The sequence below is a fragment of the Cricetulus griseus genome, chromosome 8, assembly GCF_003668045.3.
Source record: "Cricetulus griseus strain 17A/GY chromosome 8, alternate assembly CriGri-PICRH-1.0, whole genome shotgun sequence".
NCBI classification, from domain to species: domain Eukaryota; kingdom Metazoa; phylum Chordata; class Mammalia; order Rodentia; family Cricetidae; genus Cricetulus; species Cricetulus griseus.
The window spans coordinates 2302143-2321232 of record NC_048601.1 but is presented as its reverse complement, the minus strand read 5'-3'; the positions used below and the strand labels follow the sequence as shown (position 1 = coordinate 2321232).

Genomic DNA, 19090 nt, shown 5'->3' with positions numbered 1-19090 from the left:
TAGCTTCTTCCTGGAGGAGAGACCTCTCCTGTAGTATGGAGCCATAATCTCTAGTAGATATGGTAAATATAGGAGGAAATCCGGACCCCACACCTGGCAGGAGGAGGGATATAAGTAGAAAGCAGATGCCTTGGCACATTAAATTTTAGGAGGCAGTCGAATTTTACTTACATCAGTATTTGAAAATGGCCAGCTACACTGGCAATATTCTTTAAGAACGTTCTTGACAATAAACTCAACAAATGAAGAGTTCATCGTATTTAACCCATTCTGGCCAGTATGTACCCTTCCATTAGCTAAGAATCAGTAATTTATGCTGATGGAAGGACATACAGATTTATTTTGCTAATGCTTATGTACTCCGGGACATGAGAAGGCTGGTGAAACTTTTAGTGGATGACAAACATACCATCATTTTAATGGCAGTTTTGTGTGGCTTATGACCCACTCCTCAGTTACTGTGTCTGTGAAGAACAGGGTTTTGCTTATAGTACATAAAACAAAGTAAACCCTTATAGACAGCTCCTCCTGCCCACACTGTAGTGGAACGTCTTAGAATGGACTCTGAGAATGACCAACTGTAGCTGGAGTTTCTTTCATCTGGTTCCACAGACAATTAGCCCCAAATGAGCCCACAGAGACATATTAATTATAAGCTGTTTGACCCAAGGCTTAGGCTTCTTATTGGCTAGCTCTATCTTAATTATTAACCCATTTCTATTATTCTAAGTATTTCCACGTGGTCTTATCTTACCAGAGAAGGGTCTGGACCTGTTTCTCCTTCCTCAGCTACATGGCGTCTCCCTTGTGGCTTCTCTCTCCTTCCTTTCTACCCAGAGTTCTCCTGGTCTTGTAGTCCTACCTCTACTTCCTGCCTGGCTACTGACCAATCCATGTTTTATTCATCAGCCATTAAGAGAAACATATATGCAGAAGGACATTCCCCACCGACCAACCTCCTCACCATCATGGTTACACTATAGACCACACTAGTACACACTGGGTATGTTTTGTTTTTGATAACATTGATAGAAGGATCTTGATTTCCTGCTGAGTGAATTCACGTTCAAGTCACTCTTTGAAAAAAATTCAAAATTTGTTTCTTACTTCTGAGGATGATTTCTGGCCCCAGGGGTGGTTTCCCCTCCCTATACAATTATTGGAAAGTTAACATGGCTTTTGAGTTGATCCTGTGGGAGCTGGGAGATCTTAGGATAGACAGTTCACTTTGCTTCCCGGAACACACAACGTACAATAGTGTTGGTACCGGCACACCCACTTTTAAAGGATGATAGGGGAGGAGAGGGCTAGAAACATAAACAAGTGGACAACATATCATCACTCCAGGTCACCACAGCCGCTTTCCTCAGACCAACTGTTCCTCAGTGTTGATATTGTGAGACTACCTCATGTAAGGTTCATTGTTTTGTTTTGTTTTGTTTTGTTTTGTTTTTACCTTAACTACGTCTCAGGGTCCTTATTTTATTTATTATTTTTTCTTAAGATGAAAGTATTTATGGAGATCTAGTGGCTTCTGGATACATTGCACTCTCCTCATACTGTCCACATTGGGTCAAAATTCTGGTTGATTTCTTTGTTGTTGTTCTGAAACACTGATGCGAACATGTCAGATGACTTTGTGGTTGATCTGGCCTAAGGAACTGAAAAAGGGAATGCTTATCTGAACTTAATCTGAACCGCCCTGAGCTTTCTTGGGTCTACAGAATTGGAACAGAAATCTCATGGAAACTGGCTTTCTCAAGAAACTTTTTGGTGAGCCAGGAATACTGTGAGAGCAACCTTCCCCATGGTGTTTTGGCAAGTTTGACTTTGGCCCTGGACCGAACCAGGAAGTTCAGAGGTGAATAAGAATGAAAAATAATAAAATGGTAACTGATCTTTTTTTTTTTCCTACTTCAGAAAGGTTCAGTTCAAAATTCTTTTAGGAGCATATTGAGTCAGTTTCAACAGTGAGTCCAGGCATCAGGAGATGTGGGGTCTCCCCACCCCCCATCCAAGGTGAAGAGAGGAGTCTTGTGTCTCCTCTGCATTTCACACATAAGCATCATTTCTCTGGAACTGCAGATTCCATAAAATCATGAGTCAGTTCTATGTTTGTTTACTTTGCCTGCCATTAGCTATGACATAGCAGATGTTTTAATTAACAACTTTCTGCCGGTATCGTGGCACATGCCTTCAAACCCAGCACTCGGGAGGCAGAGATGGGTGGATCTCTGTGAATTCAAGGCCAACCTTGTCTACACAGCAATTCCAGGACAGCCAGGATTACATAGAGAGACCCTTTCTCAACAAACAAACAAAAACAAAAACTTTTCTTTCCATCACTCAATTCAAATTCCTAGTACCAGGTAGGCAAGTCTCTCCACATGCTTGCTTGGAACATGCTTAGAACATTCTTAGAACACACACTAGATCACTAGAGTCTTACAATCTGTATCATCACAGATGGTACTAGGATCCCATGATAACACATGTGAAAATCCATGTGCTGCTTGTGATCAAATCCATGAAGAGGCGTTTTAATGCTCTTTCCTCCGTGCTGTTTCCAAGCTCTGTCTATGATGTCTGTGCTCACTGGCCCTCTCATCATGCAGCTCTGATTTCCAGGAGACCTCACTGTTGTGAGCTTCCGTCAGGCTGTAAAGGGTGATTCGGAAGGACAACGCCTATTTACACGTGCCTTGATGACTTCACCTGACACATTACTCTCTTCAGTGTTCACAGACATCTGTGTCTCTGTCTCTCTGTGTCTCTCTTTGACCCTGTCTCTGTCTCTCTGTCTTTCTTTCTCTCTCTCTGTCTCTATCTCTCTCTGTGTCTCTGTCTCTCTGTGTCTCTCTTTGACTCTGTCTCTGTCTCTCTGTCTTTCTTTCTCTCTCTCTGTCTCTGTCTCTCTCTGTGTCTCTGTCTCTCTCTTTATTGCCCACCTGTTCCCATGAGTTGTGGGAGCTCAGTGATCATCTGGTGTCAGGTTATCCTTTTGACATTTTATTGTATATACAGAACTTTGCAGATCATAGCAATTAGAATAGTAATGTTCAGTTCTGATCAGTGTTCCTTTGTCTTGTTCACCACTCAAATGATCCCTGTTCATTTTTGTTTGTTTGCGTATTTGTTTCTTGAGGTAGAGACTGGCTACGAAGCCTGGGCTGGCCTCAAGTCAGCTGTCTTTCTAGACTGGCCGTGATTGTATACTTCTGCCTCAGCCCCCCAAGTGCTGGGATTACAGGCTTGTACTCCTGGTTCTATGTTTACTTTTGCACAGAGGAGGCTCAGAAAATTATGACTTTTAAGTATTTGTGTTGAAGCATAAATATGTGTAAATTACAATAAATGTGAGTATACGATATTCTTGTACTATTCTACAAGGACAAGATTTATGAACATCTGAAAGTTTTCAAGTTTTGATGAAATTACTCCCCCCTCAATGATCTTACTTCATTGTTTTATCTGGCCATGTTTTAAAAGTCATTCCCCTTTTGTGAACCAGAGGGCCAGATTTTGAATAAGTGATGGCCTTTGGATCGCTCCTGTCTGTACTGTGATTTCTACAGAATCCTCCTCCATCAGCCTGGCCCTCGTCTCAGACATTCATTTGGGATGTAGTCACATAGACTGGGGCAGAGAGGGGCAGAGAAGGGCAGAGAGGGGCCATTTCCAAACTGAAAGGTTGTCAGTCTCCTCAGGGGAAAAATCTGACCCTGAGTGGAAATGAGTAAGGTTTGGCTATGGCCAAATTAAAGTGTATAAGATTACCAAAAATCAAGTGTGTACAGGTTTCCACAGACTACCCTGAGGTAGGGTTAGCAGGGCACTCACCCGGGAGATAACCTAGCCTGACACTAACCCTGCCAGTAGTTCAGGGATAATATTTTCACTGGGGTGAACTGCTTTTGAACTGTTTGTGTAATTTATTTGGTGCAAACAGGCTTCTCTTCGACCTCAGACGTGTATGTCTTACAGCTGCCCGTTTGCTATAGAAACATGTTTATTATCGCCAATGCAAGCAAATCCCTCTTTCCCATGGTGTCTCAGTTCCCCCCAAGCCTTCTTGTCCGTGTACCACAGCCCAATGATGAAGTATACACAGTCTTGTTCCAAACCATGTCCCATGTTTTCTTTGGAGTTACCTTCAGAAATCTATTGCTGAAAGCAACTCCCAGTGTTTCATGACCTTTTCCTAGGATGGTGCTTATCCTCTGGGCTTGAATTGATTTCCTCTGTGCTGATGGAAATGTCAAGTGTGCATGAGAGTCTGCCAGATCGTGGACATTGGGCTAATCAGAAAAAGGAGAAAAGCCGCCTGGCTGTGAGGAAATGAAGTCTAGGAAAGTCACAAATCAGTCAGATCGAATCTGCCAGGTCAGTGGCTTGTCACTTAGCCGTCAGTGGGCACTGAAGGAAAAGAGGACCTTGGATGAGACTCATTCATTCCTGAAATGCTTCCTTGAGTGGCTGTTAAACCACTCAAGAAATATGCTAGTGAACACCCAGGAGAAGAAATGTCATGTCCTTTGCAAACCCCGTTTTTGTTTTTGTTTATATTTGGACCTCCCCAGTTCCGATCTTGTGTTACTACTGAAAACTGTCTCAGATTCATCCCCACTCTTTTGAATGCAAGCTCTCTTTCCAGATGCCAAGAGTCCAAGGATCAGATGAGCAGTTTAGTATCCGCCCCACCCCTTTGGGAGGAAGAGAGAAGGGATGAATCACCAGATGGAGTTTTTGTGATGACATTCATGGCACTGGTGGCAGGTGCGTGGCAATGGGACAAAGCTCTCTCCTTCCTTCCGACGGTTTCCGACGGTTCCCTTCAGTGGGGACTGTCGTCACATACCCAAGGCCATGGATGCCTGATGTGGAGGTGACCCTCACGGATGTCCTTCCTGAGTGGTGCACATGCAGTGGCTCCAGGTCACCTCTGTATCAGACAGCTCAGAGACACTGCAGACTTTTGGGAGCAGCACACTTCATCCTCTCTACAGGGCTATCTCTTAAAATATCCTGTCGCCAGGTATTTCCAACAAGTGCCTCCGCCAATCAAGTTGGGAATCCATCTTTATCTCTAGCCTTTTAACACAGCCGTTTTACTACCCTTCCTCAATTGCCACTCTTTCCTCGGTAAATTTCCCTACTGGCTTCCTGCCCTGATCCCAGCTGTCAGCTCTGCTCTTCCTGTTGATCTAATTTAGATGTTCTGTTCAAGAGTTACAGCCCATCCATATTTATGGTTAACATCTTTTCCTCAATATCTAGTGGGTTAAAAAAAAATCCATGATATAAATGTTCCCAGGAAGCTAAGTCATGGAACTGTGTATTTAAAAGGATGCCCATATCACAAAAATGCCAGAATTTTGTAATTCCAAAAGATTTATTTTCCCCGCCCGTATTCTAGGCACACTTCTTCCCTCCTCCCCCAGTGTGTAGTGGATGCTTGTCAGCGTGGTATGTGCACCTCCAGGGTCACAGGGCATGTCCAGTGCCCTGCCCTGTGAGACAGAGCTCTCTGCCTTCTTCCCTCGAGGCAGGCTCTCCCATGAAATATGGAGCACTGGGACCCAGCTTCTACTTGGGTGCTGGAGAGCCAAACTCAGGTCCTCATGATTGCTCATCAAACACTCTTCTTACCCAGTGAGCCGTCTCTCCATGCCCCCAAAGTGTGATTTCTACTATGTCTGCCATGTGTTTACATGACAGAAAGAGGAAAGGAAATGGAAAAAAATATACTCAAGAGCCCACCTTATAAACTCTGCTGTGATAGAACTTGGCTTGATCTCTCACAATTTAGTTAATACCTAAGAAGTAATTTTTGCATAAGATCATGACTGTTCCTACCTAGATTGCCCTAAGGCATGAAAGTCCTCAACACAGATCCTGTTCCATTGTCCTTGTCATCAGTTGGCACAGCTATTAGGAGAGACTTGAGGAGTGCAAACAATGCCAGTTCTCATAAATATTTATCCACAGAAGCTTGGGTTTGTAAAGCCTAGTGTTTTTTTGTTTGTTTGTTTGTTTTGTTTTGTTTTTTTTTCTGTCTGCCAGCAATTGACTATTTCTATGATCTGATGAGAAGTAAGTGGTCCACCTGCCCCCCCTCTCTATTTGTCCTCATCTATTTTATGGCTTGCTTGGTTTTGTTTTGTTTTAACGTTAGTCTATGTTGCCCAGGCTGGCTTCCTGTCTTGGTTTGTTAAGGGCACATGGCACTGTGACAACTATCCTTTCTACGTGTACTATTGTCTGCACATGGCAATGGTAACTCGTAGGGTAAGAAAATTGCTACATATCAAAGGCCAGAATGAATTAAACACAATACCCCCAAGCATTTGGAAAAGACAAATATGTGTGTGTGTGGCTGGGGAGATGGCTTAGTGGATAAGAGGTCTTACTATGCAACCCAGGAGACCTAAGTTTTGATCCTCAGAATCCATGTAAAAGCCAGACATGGCAGCACAATGTCTGTAATCTCAGTGTGCCTCCAAGGACGAAAGAAGGCTCTCCTGAAGTAGCCTGGACTATGCAGTGAGGAAGACAGCTTGTCTAAGCAAGGTGGAAAGGTGAGGCTGACAACAGGTTCACATATACACCCTTATCTACACACATACCCATCCCACACTAAATACATAGGTGTATGCAAATGACAGTAGAGATTATACAAGCTGTTCTTAACCTCCTGTGACATGCCCCCCAAATGAAACCTATGGAAGAAATTTAAGGATTTTCATGATGTAGTAAACAAGAAAAACATTCATGACACCCATTCACATCTCAGTCAGAAAAGTTTTGTATGACTGGTGACTTGGACTTACATATACATTTCAATTGAGGAAGAGATCCATAACTACCGTGAACGTAGGAACCATTTGCTTAGGAAGTATGTCCTTGCTATCCTAACTAATGTCTCTGTCTGCTTCCTCGTTTACTCAAGGGCAAGCCTGAGTTTCCTGGCCTAATGCTTCTTAAAGAAACAAGCCTATAAAACAGACACCAAAGCAACAGTACTCACCTACACAGTAAAACTGGTGATTGCAACTTTAATCTGTTCTAGGGATGTTGTTAGATTTAGACCCTGCCCAGAATAGACTAAGGTCTATTCATTATTATTAAGAAAGATGGAGTTTTTTGAGAGGGGGGGCTCATTTTCAAGGGTTTTAATGCATTCCTGGCAGAGACCATCTTAAAACAGCACCCATGTTCTGAAACACTTGCTGACTTTGAAGGCAGGAACACCTCACCCCTGTGGGTGAGCACGGAGACCCAGCTTGGGATGTGTTTCTATTCGTGCGTGTGTAGTCTGCATCCAAGTGTGTTATCAGATTCTTTTGTGGTCTTCCTGAGATCTGGGCCAAGGTGCTATGTACAAAAACAAACCACACTGGTTTCCAGTTCCCCCCAAACTCAGTGAAGGCGGAGACAGAACTGGTGCAGCTGTGGCAACAGCCTCATTGTCAGAAGACAGGGTGTCTAATTTAGAAATACCTAGAAGGCTCTGAAGCAAAGAAGTGTGGGTTTCAGAGTGGGGTGCTTTTGATCTAGTAAACGTTGCTCTTGTATACATCTGTTGATGGGTTCTTTTCTTTAGGTTTAAATGTATTTCTCTTACATTATCTAGTTTAACTAGAATTACCAAGTTCTGGGGTTTAGAGTGATATTACCTTGGGCCAAGTAGTTTTCACTGTCTGGGGAGCAGTAAGGAGATCCTGTGTGGGCCTGTGATGGAGAATATCTCAGCATGCTTGGTAAGCGCTCACCGCACCCCACTGCCTCTCATGGGGATTCTGCCAGAAGCCCAAACCAATGTTTAGACTATTGACATTCATTCTGTCGTGTGCCTCCCCCATCTGAGAGGTGAACTGAACTTCTGGGATCAAGTTGTTAGACAAGCAGAAACATTTGCAGATTTCTGATCGTACTATCTTTCATTTTATGCCAAAGATATAAATTTACGTCCAGTCCTTGCTACAATCACACAGCCCTCCCCAGTTCCCAAGCAGGCAGCCAGCAGAGACAGGAAGCTTAATAATAATAACAAAAAACCCCTACACTTGTATAAAATGTGCTCTGAAATGTGGTTTTTCAGTCTCTCCATACAAGCTGATAAATGGGCATTTTAAAAACTTGCCTACCATTTTAAATGCAGTTAATTCCTTATCCAACTAAAGCAAGCAGGTGCTTCCGGCAGCCTTCACCTTTAAGACGAACACACTTTTCATCAGCAATTGCTGCACTTTTTCAAAACAATGCCTTTTAATCAGCTTATTGGTTTTAAAATGGCAGAATTTTGGAATAAGGGTATTTACGGTAACACTCATTTTGGAATAGACTGCTATTTCATTTATATAGTAAATCATCATGTTTTTATTTATCATAGTTAAAAACATCTTGTCGAGATTTTACTATGATCCCTGAACATAAAATTATAAACTCTTTCTTAATAAAATTCTGTGATAAAATGACAATTTAGAAAAATAATTTGGTCCTGCAATAAATGCTAGAGACCATGGGCAAGGCTCTGGAGTCACTCCATCTATTGGGTTTCTAAGTACTGTGCAATTGTTTTGAAAACTGATCAGGGTTGAAAATAAGGAGTGGATTGTTGGAAAGATTGGAAAGAAATGAAGCAATACAAGGGTTAGGAAAGGAAATGGGACACATTCAAAGCAACAGTAACAGTTACTAGTCACAGGGCTTTGCTTGAAACTTTCATACAAGGTTTGTAGTTTTACAGTGAGTGCAACAAAGGTATTTTATTTCCATCTTCTTAAAATGAAACCACCAAAATTAGTAAGAACAGCAATAATTAAGAAATAAGGCAGCCAGGCAGTAGTGGCCCACACCTTTAATACCAGCATTCAGGAGGCAGAGGCAGAGACAGATGGATCTCTGTAAGTCTGAGATCTCCAGGGCTACAAAAAAAAAAAAAAAAACCCTGTCTTGAAAAACAAAACAAGCAAACAAACAAACAAAAAAACAACAATAAAAGATAAAAAAAGAAAGAAGACACCACTCCAAAAATTTTCTCTTCTGTGTCAGTGAATGGTACCTGAAACTCTGGGTCCTGATTTAGGCTGCCACCACAGAATGGGAACAAAGAGAGGCTGAGTGAGGGCTCCAGTTGCTGCATAGCTACACCAAGGCTGGCAGAAGCCCTAACCATCCCAGCCTGGGACAGTAGGAGTACATGTGCTGTCCTGGCAAGAGCTTCACCAGACACAGTTTGGACAGAAGAAGAGATAGGTTAAAATGAGAGTGTAAATGTGAGAATGAAAGTAGACAATTCCCAAACAGCAGGAGAGAAAGAACACATCATGAGACCCCTAAATAATCATCTCTGTTACTCAGGAAAAGCAACTTTGTGCTCACAAACTAGTACTCTAAGGAAGAATTCTAAAAACATAAAGTAGGTCCACATCCTCCTCTAAGTATCACATGATAAGGAGTCACAGTCAACTCTCTGTCTCCATGGTCTCTGCACTCACGGATTCAGCCATAGAGAAGGAGTCACAGTCAACTCTGTCTCCATGGTCTCTGCACTCACGGATTCAGCCATAGAGAAGGAGTCACAGTCAACTCTCTGTCTCCATGGTCTCTGCACTCACGGATTCAGACATAGAGAAGGAGTCACAGTCAACTCTCTGTCTCCATGGTCTCTGCACTCACGGATTCAGACATAGAGAAGGAGTCACAGTCAACTCTCTGTCTCCATGGTCTCTGCACTCACGGATTCAGACATAGAGAAGGAGTCACAGTCAACTCTCTGTCTCCATGGTCTCTGCACTCACGGATTCAGCCATAGAGAAGGAGCCACAGTCAACTCTCTGTCTCCATGGTCTCTGCACTCACGGATTCAGACATAGAGAAGGAGTCACAGTCAACTCTCTGTCTCCATGGTCTCTGCACTTACGGATTCAGCCATAGAGAAGGAGTCACAGTCAACTCTCTGTCTCCATGGTCTCTGCACTCACGGATTCAGCCATAGAGAAGGAGCCACAGTCAACTCTCTGTCTCCATGGTCTCTGCACTCACGGATTCAGCCATAGAGAAGGAGCCACAGTCAACTCTCTGTCTCCATGGTCTCTGCACTCACGGATTCAGCCATAGAGAAGGAGTCACAGTCAACTCTCTGTCTCCATGGTCTCTGCACTCACGGATTCAGCCATAGAGAAGGAGCCACAGTCAACTCTCTGTCTCCATGGTCTCTGCACTCACGGATTCAGACATAGAGAAGGAGTCACAGTCAACTCTCTGTCTCCATGGTCTCTGCACTCACGGATTCAGCCATAGAGAAGGAGTCACAGTCAACTCTCTGTCTCCATGGTCTCTGCACTCACGGATTCAGCCATAGAGAAGGAGCCACAGTCAACTCTCTGTCTCCATGGTCTCTGCACTCACGGATTCAGCCATAGAGAAGGAGTCACAGTCAACTCTCTGTCTCCATGGTCTCTGCACTCATGGATTCAGCCATATGGAACAAGTATGTACAACCTTTTTCTTGTCATCATTCCCTTAACAGCACAGCATCTTAGCTGTTAGAACTCATCTGTATAAGTAGTCTAGGGATGGTTAGAGTATAAGAAAGGACATTCATGGGTTACGTGCAAATGTTTAAAACATTCTTACAAGAGATGTGAACACCAATGATGTGGTATCTGCAGGTCTATGAGACCAATCCCTATGGCTTCCAAAGGATGGTGCTGCCTCAGGAGGGTCATCTCATTCAAATGGTAATATTTGAAAAAATAAAATAAGTACCAAAATTAGAAGGAAAAAGGAAAAATGGCATATAATTTATTGTAACCAGGTAAATATTTCTGGAGTTCTTAAAAATTGGTTTAAGAGTATTTAGCTTATTTTTTTTTTAAAAAAATCTTTAAATCTATGTGTGTGTATGTGAATGTGTGTGTATGTGTGTGTGTATGTGTGTGTGTGTGTGTGTGTGTGTGTATGTGTGAACTCACATGAGTGTAGGTTATGAGGAGGCCAGAAGAGGGTATTGGAGCAAAATAATATAGATAATCTAAGGAAATAAGAATACAAATTAATAATCAGAAAATAAATAAATAGAGTACCAGTAGGCTTTAAACCTTGGGCTTCGATAGAAAATTTCAATAAAAGTATAAATATTTAGTAACAAAAGGGCACATGGGTATACAGTGTAGATGCTAAAAATAAGAACATACTGTATCATTAAAAATGTAGATGATAATGATCTAAAAATAAAAATGATCAAAGTTATAGAAACGGTGGGAAACAATAAGCTCTTACTATTAAACAAATGAAAATCACAGGCTGAGACAGTATTACTGATGCATTTTAGCACCTTCCTAGGGACAAAAATATCTGCCATAATTATATAAATTACGTAAGATTTTAAAAAGATGAAAGGCCCACCTGCTACTGCTGATACTCAAAGCAGACAGGGCATAAAATAGAAGACTACAGTATAATTCCTAAATGGACATAAAAATCAAAGACCAAACTAAAACCAACAAGTTAAATTCCCTCAGTATTGAAAAGTACAGCATGAGCTGGGCGGTGGTGGTGCCCACCTTTAATCCCAGCACTCAGGAGTGAGTTCCAGGTCAGCCAGGAAGGAAGGAAGGAAGGAAGGAAGGAAGGAAGGAAGGAAGGAAGGGGGAAGGGAGGGAGGGAAGGAAGGAAGGAAGGAAGGAAGGAAGGAAGGAAGGAAGGAAGGGGGGAGGGAGGGAGGGAGGAAGGGAAGGAAGGAAGGAAGGAAGGAAGGAAGGAAGGAAGGAAAAAAGGAAGGAAAAAAGGAAGGAAGGGGGGAGGGAGGGAGTGAGGGAGGGAGAAAGGGAAAGAAGGAAGGAAGGAAGGAAGGAAGGAAGGAAGGAAGGAAGGAAGGAAGGAAGGAAGACCAGCCCTGTCTACAGAGTGAGTTCCAGAACAGCCAGGGCTGTTACACACAGAAACCCTGTCTCAGAAAGGAAGGAAGGGAGGGAGGGATGGGGACATCCTGTTCAAGGAGCTTTGTTCCAAAATGCATCCAGTGTGTCTACACCAGCAGACTTGCAGGAGAGCAAGAATGGCGAGGGAAACCAAGACAAGCATCTAATTACTGAGGATGCTGCAGCGCTTGAGGACTGGAGGTGTGCCTCAGTGGCAGGGCTGCTTGCCTGACATGTGTGAAGCAATGCTTAGTCTGAACATGAAGGCACAGGCCTGTAATGCCACTTGGGAAGTGGAGGCAGAAGGTCAGGAGCTCAAGGTCATCCTCAGGTATGTAGAGTGAGTATTAGGTCAGCCCCATCTCCATAAGAATCTTCTCAAAACAAAACAAAACAATCAATAACAAAACCACAAGGAAACAAACCTCCTCAGACACAGGTGATCCCTAAGCAAGTAGAACTCTCTGTCTTACGTATTCAGGATGGTGAGCCAGAGAGTTACCACAGAATCAGGGAGTCAGACTGACGCTTGCCAGGGTAAAAACTGCTCCGGGATAGGAAAGAGTCCTGAGTCTGAAGAGGCTGCTGCTCTGACCAGATGCCTGAGTGAGACATGATGAGTGCAGCATTTTCCAGGGAGAATAACTCAAAGCGGAAGCAGAAGGCAAAGGCCTCAAGGCAGGAAGGAAGCCAGGATTTGGGAGGAAAGTTCAGGAGCCAGCGTGGTTGACAGAAGAGTAATGGAATAGATGGAGAGGAGATGAGCAAGCAAGGGCACTCACGCATCACTTAGAACCCAAGGGAAGGATTTGGATCTTTCTCTGATGACCAGGTTTGAGTTGTGGTTTAGAAAACACACATCTGGCTACTGTACAGAGAATAACCTATATTAAGGCTACAGTTGGTAGCACTGGAAGATGGGTGAGAGGGCGGGAACAGCGGCTCTGCTGAGGCCCTGTGGTGTTCTCCAGGGGGTCTCAGCAGTTGCTCTTGAACAGGCCTATGGATCCAATGTTTATAAGGCCCCTGCATTCTTCACAACAGAGGTCTAGTAGAGTAGTGAAGTCAGGTTTGCAATGCCCGGGGCACGTGGCCCTGGGGAGCCAGTTCTCAGTTCTGTCTGAAGGTCACTGGCTTGGGACCTAGGAAGAACCTGGGGTTAGTGGAACCCTAAGGCAGGAGAAATAGATGTCCCAGGCTGAAGACAATCAGGGCAACAGTCACTTCCTACTGGTGAGACAATCAGCCCTTTGGCTCTAGTTACCTGTCAACTGGTTGGGTGGGGCCCACCCACAGAGAAGGCCTGTGCTTTACTGATTAAAATCTTAGATTCTTTTAGAAACAGACACCCAGAATAACGTTTGACTAAAAATGTCTGGACACCAAGGCTCAGTTAAGTATAATAATAATAATAATAATAATAATAATAATAATAATAATAATCACAACCAGTTGAAATAGAGCCAGCTAAAAGGTATTTATGGAAAGACTAAATACCTCCCAGTTGAAAATATAATGTAAAGACAGCCTTCAGCGGCCAGACACTGCTGTCTCTACAAACTGGGGTTGACTGTGCTGAAGGGCTTGTCCAAAGCAGTACAGGAAGGAAGGGGTTAAATACAATGCTTGGAAAGAGAAGCTATGAAACTGTCCTTATTTATAAACAGTGTAAGTTTCATCTAAGAAGTTCAAGTGCTTTTCTTCTACAAGAACCAATAAAGTTCCATAAGATTACTGAACTCAAGCCAACACACAAAAAGAATAATGGGCATTTCAATAAAATAACACCAGACAGAAAATGAAATAGAAAATGGAAACAAAAAAAAAAACTTGTAAAATACCCAGGAATAAAACTAATAAATGATGGTTAAGACTGTTGAAGGAAAATAAAATATTTTTTGAAGAACCAAAAAAAAAAAAAAGTATGAAGATGGATGCGTTACCGTAGAACGGCCGTGTGTCACCACCCCTCGAAAGCACCTCACACCCCCGTGACATTTTGACCAGCATCCCAGAGGCTTCACAGGGTTTGCCAGTGAGTCCTAAAATCAATATAAAAACACGAGGCATCAAGGAAAGTTAGGTATAGAGAAATATAGGGAGGGAGAGAAAGACAGAGAGAGAGAGAGGGAGGGTGTTGGGGGGGTGGCTGACCAAATGTATCGCAAATTTGTACAGCTCTCTAAATGTGGTCTTGGCATAAAAAGAGACCAATAAGCCCAGCTGTGTGGCAGAGAATCCAGAAACACTAGAAACACTTATAAACTTGAGCTGTAACCAAGATGGCCCTGCAAAGCAAAAGAAAAGACAGGCCAGCCTGGCAAACAGGGGTAGGGCCACTGATGACCCCTGCAGAAAAGAAGATGGGATCCCATTTTCACACATAGACAAAAAAATAAACCCAGATGGATTAAAGACCCAGATGTGCGAAACAGCTTTGGTTAAAAATGTGCAATGCCCAAAAGAAAAGTTTCTTACTCCAGGGACAAAAAGTTGCAGAAAACATTGGTGAATCTGATGACACCAAGATCCAAAGACAGAAAGAGTTTGTTCAACATAGAAGAGAGAGGAGGTGGGTAAAAACGCAACCTTTCACATGACAAAGAATTGTTCTCGGTTAAGTAGCTCCAAAGAACAGGGTCATTAATGAGTCTGTGAGCAGCAAATGAAGACCAGAATAAACAAATGAGGATAGGAACAAGCACACAGCCTACTGACAGGCTGGAGTTACGTGTCCCGCCAGGTCCCGCCATGTCAGCCCCAAATGAACAGAGACGAAATATTAATTATAAAACTGTTAGCCAATGGCTGGGGCTTCTTATTGGCTAGCTCTATCTTAATTATGAACACATTTCTATTAATCTATGTATGTCCACGTGGCCTTGGCTTACTGGAGAAGGGTCTGGCCTTGTTACTCCTTTGTGGTCTATGTGGCATCTCCCCATGACCCATTTCTACCTAGCTTTCCCAGAATTCTCCCTCATCTCCTAGTCCTGCCTATTGGCCTAGTCATGCTTCTATTGGCCAAACAGTATTTTATTCATCAACCAATAAGAGAAACATATGCACAGAAGGACATCCCCCATCAGAAATAAAACAAAACAAAACAAGCAAACAAAAAAACCTGACCTGCAGAAACCATTGCATCAGAACCCACAGAATTTAAGATACAGGACAAGGAAGCAGGGTGGTGTTTGTAGAGTAGCCATCACTTTCATGGGCTGCTACTAAGCGCCAGAAATACCACACTCCACATTAGCTTCAAATCACCCTCCCTAACTTAGTAGATCAACTTCTCACTGTAAAACTCGTGGGGAAAGTGTGCAGCTGTAAAAGGGTGCAGGCATGGAAATGCTTGTTAAGTGGCATGGTTTCCAACAGATATTTAAAACCCCAAAGAGCACTGAAATAGATTAATCTTTTGTGATGTAACTTTCAGAAGAATACACATTCCACAAGGCACAGACACACGCCCACAGTCCCAGCACTTCCAGACTGAGGCGGGAAGATCATGAGTTTGAGGCTAAGCAGGCAACAGACACCCATAATTAAAAACTAAAGAATAAAATAAAATATTCTAGTGGAGTTTTACTGTCATGAACTCTCAAAAGCATAGGTTGTATCCTGGGGAGGTAGCAGAGCTGAGGCACTTGCCTAACAGCAGGGGGATCTGAGTTACTCCCTAAAACCCCTGTAAGAAATCCAGGTAGGGTAGCATATGCTTATAATCTCAGCTCTGGAAACGCAGGGGCAGGTAGATCCCTGGGGCTCACTGGCCAGCCAGCCCGGTCTTTTAAGTGAGTTCTATGCCAGTTAGAGACCCTGTTTCCAAAAAACAAAGTGGACAGTGCCTGAGGAAGGACCCTGGAGGTTGACCTCTGGCCTCTACACACATGCATAGGCTCCTGCACACACATATGTGCTGTCACTCACAGTGAGTGCTTTTTTTCTTTTTTTTTCTTTTTCTTTTTTTTTTTTTTTTTTTGGTTTTTCAAGACAGGGTTTCTCTGTGGCTTTGGAGGCTGTCCTGGAACTAGTACTTGTAGACCAGGCTGGTCTCGAACTCACAGAGATCTGCCTGCCTCTGCCTCCTGAGTGCTGGGTTAAAGGCGTGCACCACCACAGCCCGGCTCACAGTGAGTGCTTTTTAACTTAAGTTGTAGATTGGAGAATTCCACTGTGTACCATGTGTAGAAGCTTGGATATGCAGAAAGCACACCCACATTGTGTATTATCTGTGCACATGCCAATCCATCCTGGTGGACACAAAAATGCTGAGTTGTGCATGAGACATAAAACACCAAGCCAGAGAAGTATGTGAAGAGACAGCAGTGTGGGAAGTCTAGATGGCTGAAATGACCTCAATAATCTGGTGAGCTTAACGAGAACCTGGAGCAAACATCGGCTGGTGTTCTGCTTTCTAAAACTGTGTGATGGGTGGAATGCACAGTGCTGCCTTTTCATTACTCCCACTTCTTAAAATACAAGCACACACACACACACACACACACACACACACACACACACACGGACACACGGACACACACATGAACACACACAGACACACACATATAGACACACAGGTAGACAGACACATAGGCACATACACATGGAAACACAGGCACACACACACACACACACACACACACACACACACACACACACACGGACACACACATGAACACACACAGACACACACATATGGACACACAGGTAGACAGACACACAGGCACATAGACACACATGGACACACATACACGGACACATAGGCACATACAAATGAACACACAGGCACACACACAGACACACCCATATGGACACACAGGTAGACAGACACACAGTCACATAGACACACAGGCACACACAGGCACACACACACACACACAGGGACACACACATATGGACACACAGGTAGACAGACACACAGGCACACACACACACACACACACACACACACACAGACACACACAGGGACGCACACATGGACACACAAGCACACACACAAGGACATGTAAACACATACATACCATGCTAACCCCAGGCTGGTTTTAAGAATCATGAACTGAATTGGGGTATAGAAACACAAAGCCCACTGAAAATGCCACCATTATATCTTTTTGTTGGTCATCTGGAACCATGGAAGCCAGAAGAGCCATACTTGTCTCTGTCCTCCACATCCTGGGAGTGTGAGAGGAAGCCATGACTAAAGTAAGACTTCTCATGTGGTTCCTCCCATTTGCAGTCGAGTTGTCCCGAGACAGGGTGTAGCCATTGAACCCGATGGCAGTAACGACAGGAGTGGATTTCGGATTGACTGCATCTTAATCAAAAATGATTTATATGGAAAGTACTGATGTCATAAATCAGTTTTCTGTTGTGGGTATTTCCTTCTTGGTTGACACAGACTTGGAAGGCAAGGCTTACCCTCAAAAGTAGGACAGTTGGGGGTCTGAAGATCAATGAGCAGAGCAGATTGCCCCTGCTCTCCACTTTCTGGGAGCTAGGGTTTCCAAAGACAAGTTCAGTGCAGGAACCTGCCCCATCTGCTTCAAGTTCAAGGTCAGTGCAGGCATCCACTGAGTGGATTTTTTCTGTTTTCATTTCCCATGTGGCATCGGCTCAGAGGCCTTATTAAAACTGCCTGTCACTGGTCTGCAGAAAGAAGTGAATATCCAACTGGGCACTAATCTTAATTCCTCATTGAACAGTAATTAAACTCTGAAGTTTAACTCAGTTAAGAGTAGTTTTTTTTTTTTTTTTCCTTCTCTCCTTCCATCAAACAGATAGCATACTTGTCCTGGCAGGGGGCTCCCGACTCCCTAAGCCCTGCTTAAACATTTCTTTTTGTAATTATTTACCCAATCACCTGATATTGCCTCCCCCACTCCCATGGTAAAAGCCAAAGCTGTTAGAGCAAAGCTTATATTTCTTTCTTTTTTCACTAGTTTAGCAGGCTAAGTAATTTTGTTGAAGATTAAATTCATCGGCAAGCAGCTCACACTTATCCTAGGAAAAGAAGGAAAGAAGAAAACGGGAAAATGCCTAGCATCCCTTTAACTTGGCATGTTTACTGACTGTTTGGTGCATTTCCTTTTTTCCTCCTGGATCTTTTTTATATGTGCAGCTTTGGAGGAGGTTGGAGGTAGATTTTACATCATTTTAAAATACACCATAGTACCAGTTCTGTGCCTGCTTGCTTTTATTTTTAAAGAAAATGTTGTAAGCTTTCAGGCCAGTAGGGCTGGCTGTGTTTTGCTTTAGTTTTTAAGCCAACGGCAAATGAATCAAACTTTGCTGCATTTTCTTTGGCATGGTCCTTAATTAGTTTCTCTGCCTTTTTTTTTTTTTTTTTTTTTTTTTTTTTTTTTTTTTTTTTTTTTTTTTTTTCCTGATGCAGGGCTCAAGAGCTGCATGTTGTGGCAGAAAGGACGGTGTCCTGAAGTTCTCACTGCTTTAGCTTTTAATCCTGGCTTCACCTCCTGCAGCTGTGCCTTAGACAAGTTCGTTTAGGAAATACAGATGTGCTCCATGTTGTATACTGTCATTATTTCATCTGTTTGACACAACGCTATTAGCCTCCGGGAACCCTTGTTTCCTCCCCTGTAAAAGGATAGTAAAGTACAAGGCTAGTGCAATTCCTGGAGGACATGTATGAAGTGCGTACCACCAAGCAAACAGTCACTGGATGGTGTCTATTTTAGTGACTTAGGAAAAACCCTCATAGATTTAAACAGACCAGTATAAGTTTATACACACGCTATCAATGGCAGAACAGAGAGAGGTCAGTTCACTTCTAAAGGAAGTGAGTTTAGTATGTCAACTAAAGGACTTCTGAATGATTTCAGAGTAGCTGCTCTTCTCCTCTGGAACCTGTTTAAGACTAAGAAATTGAGACAATGGAAAGAGGGGAGGAAGAAGGGGAAAGAGGCAAAGGAAAGGAAGGTGTGTGTGTGTGTGTGTGTGTGTGTGTGTGTGTGTGTGTGTGTGTCAGAAGAAAAGAGAGATGGAGAGAGAGGGAGGGGAGGGATGGTAGAGAGAGACAGGTTAAAATATATATGCAGGATGAATTGCTTGGGAGAAATGCAAGTTTTTAAAAATAGGTGAGTGTGTTAGCCAAGCCTAAGGGGAACTTTACCATATGCAATAGAAGAGAAGGACTCTGG

At 43.2% G+C, this 19090-nt stretch overlaps 1 long non-coding RNA gene across 23 annotated transcripts in view; it reads right to left on the bottom strand.

Moving 5' to 3' along the window:
- Positions 1–19090, bottom strand: part of LOC103163695 — a 69294-nt gene that overhangs the window by 35777 nt on the left and 14427 nt on the right. For 4 of the 23 annotated variants that reach the window (XR_004770950.1, XR_004770947.1, XR_004770952.1 and 1 more), the window contains one exon: positions 13871–13969. The exons of 13 other annotated variants lie outside the window; for them this stretch is intronic. This is a non-coding gene — a long non-coding RNA (uncharacterized LOC103163695). Of the gene's footprint in view, positions 1–2114; positions 2659–11909; positions 13070–13870; positions 13970–18314; positions 18528–19090 lie in introns of those variants that run through there. 6 more of the 23 variants (XR_004770960.1, XR_004770955.1, XR_004770957.1 and 3 more) reach the window with 4 other exon arrangements.